Source organism: Elephas maximus, chromosome 11 (assembly GCF_024166365.1).
Source record: "Elephas maximus indicus isolate mEleMax1 chromosome 11, mEleMax1 primary haplotype, whole genome shotgun sequence".
In the NCBI taxonomy this organism is placed as follows: domain Eukaryota; kingdom Metazoa; phylum Chordata; class Mammalia; order Proboscidea; family Elephantidae; genus Elephas; species Elephas maximus.
The window spans coordinates 81,321,958-81,324,770 of NC_064829.1; positions in this window are offsets into that span (position 1 = coordinate 81,321,958).

Genomic DNA, 2,813 nt, shown 5'->3' on the forward strand with positions numbered 1-2,813 from the left:
TATATCAACTAAAACAGATTTCCAGCAACCTCAACAGTATTATCAAAAATCTCTAAATTGGCATCCTAGTTTGTACAAGCGTGGTCAGCATAAGTCTGTCTCACCTATGCTGGACAACACTGAACTTAACACCCCAAGTTTCCTCTAAACCATTCCATGGCTGTTCCATGTTTGAGACCAACTTAACAAACTCTTTTTCTCCAGAGACTAGTCAAATACTCCAAAATACTCTTGTTCGATTTGAACCGTGATGATTGTTCACAACACCTTTTCAAGTTTAGAAGCAATTAAGAAATTGATGCAAAGTTGGGGGAAAAAAATGTCACCCTTGTTTCTGGTAATGCTGAATTGGAGAATGGAGCTTAGCTCTGAGGCCAAAGTTAGTGTGGCTAGTGCCCCTCGAGGTTCGCTTGCCATCTCAGGCCAAGAGGAATATGGACAATGCCTGTGGGGACAGGATCAGTGCTGATGGAAACAAGAGGAACATGGACAATGGCCGTGGGGACAGGATAAGTGCTAGTGGAAACTACAGGGAGGACAGGAAAACACCTGCAGTCTCTAGGTGAGCTGCCAAGAAGGGAAGAACCACGGTGGATGCAAGCCAAGCAACTGAATTAGTCATTCTTTCTCCAATGGGGAAAGACAGGGAGGGGATGGAAAATACAAGCATTGAAGATTTCTTCTCAATGCTTCCCAGAGAACAAAAGTTTCTTTCCATGGTCCAAAGCAGAGAAGTGGACAGATAGAGGAAACAAACAAAAAGAAAAAAAAAAAAAAATATATATATATATATATATATATTTTACCCAATACTATATATATTTTTGCTAGACTGGCCAAGTAATCCAGTCTAGCAAATTCCCTGTATGTATGTACCGATTTTCAAAGAAAATACACAGTGCTATTGCTAGAGTGGGTTATTTTTTCCTTCCTGATTGGGGAGGTAATTTATTTCTGCAATGCCTCATGTCATTCTTAATGTATAAGTACTATAGTTTGGAAGACTGTGCAAAATCTTTACCAGTAACAGACTTTTCTCTGGATGTCATATAAGGGGGAAAACTCCTTTTCTTTAAAAAAAAAAAATTTAATTGAAAAATCCTATCATGGTATTTCTGGTTCAGATAAACAGAATTTGAAAACCTCATCTTTATATCCCAGTGGAAGAGGAAAATCTGGCATGAACTTAGCTCAAATGACCAATTTTAGTCTGGAAGTAAAGCTAGCTGCCCTGCTTTGGGTGCCCTATGGCAGCCTGTGATGGCTCACATACCCACTGTTGTAGGGCAGGAAGGCAGACACTTGTAAGGCCCAGAAATAAGTATGAGAAGCTGGACAGAGTACAAGTGGAGAAAACCTATTACTCTACAGTGCAGTGGCTGTAATCAATTGAAATAAAAACAGGCTGCAACAAGAAGAGTGAAGAAGATGCAGCCCAGACATGAGCTCTGGAAATGTTGCCCACAGGGCCAACACCTGCATCTCTTGACCTGGTTGTATCAGAGAAGGTCATGTGCCATGGAATGCATTGTGAGAGAGGCTTTTCCTCTCACTCCAAAATTTTTTTAAAAATCTAAAATTTTAACTAGTGGTACAACGGTTAAGCGCTCGGTTACTAACCAAAAGTTAGTGGTTCAAACCTACGCAGCTGCTTTAACGGAGAAAAGACCTAGGCATCCGCTCCCATGAAGATTACAGCCTAGGAGACCCTACAGGGAAGTTCTATTCTGTCATATGGGGTTGCCATGAGCTGAAAATCAACTCACTGGCACCTAACAACAACAGCAATCCTTAACATCTCTAGCCAGTGCCTGTGAAGGCATTTCTTTCATTCATTCACTCATTTATTCTTTCATTCACAACATCCCATAACCATAAGCTTTATAAAGGAAAGAATAAACTACAGGTAATTCTAAGAAAAGTCATCAAATGTGTGAAGTTCTTCATTAGCCCCATCTCCCCTGCTCAGCCTTTCGAGAAAGAGGTCCCATGATCCACAGGCCCCTGCCCTCTGCTTCCCACCTGCTTTCTTATCAAAACCTTGCTTTAGGAGATGGCTCAGTGAACTCCTTCTGCTTTAACCCACGCATATTAAGACTAGGTAACGAGAAAGCTACAGCCTTAACAAAGCCCTGAGTGTTCGCATTTTAACCGGGGAAAAAGCCTCAAGCAAAAGGAAGAGCTAAGGGTAGTATTTCGGGGACTAGGTAAAGCAGCTAAGATTTTAGAGGAAAAGGATTCTATGAGGAACTCAAATCAGTTTAGATGCATGTACTCATTCTTGACAATATATAAGATATATACTAATGTAGCCATTGTCTATTTAACAACAACAACAAAAAAAAAAAACCAGTTGGCATGGAGTCCACCTCAATTCATGGTGACCCCATGTGTGTCAGAGTAGACCTGTGCTCCACAGGGTTTTCAATGGCTGAGTTTTCAGAAGTAGATCTCCAGGACTTTCTTCCAAGGCATCTCTGGGCGGGCTTGAGCCTTCATCCTTTGGGTTAGCCTCCAAGTGTTAAACATTTGTACTCCCCAGGGACTTCCTTTTTATTTCCCCTAAAGAACTTCTCTTCTGGAAAGAGCACAGTAAAACAACTTTCCCCCTAGCAGCCACTGTAATGCATTCCTGGCATGAGAAGAACATCTGCAATAGATTAAGTGCAGACATTTTGTGATGTTAATGTGACCAGAAATAACTAAAAGGCATATAAGCAGATAAAGACATTATTTCCATTTCTAATAGGGACTTAATTCCAGGAGAATTACTAAATACCACCACCACTACCAACAACCCATCCCCATTGCGT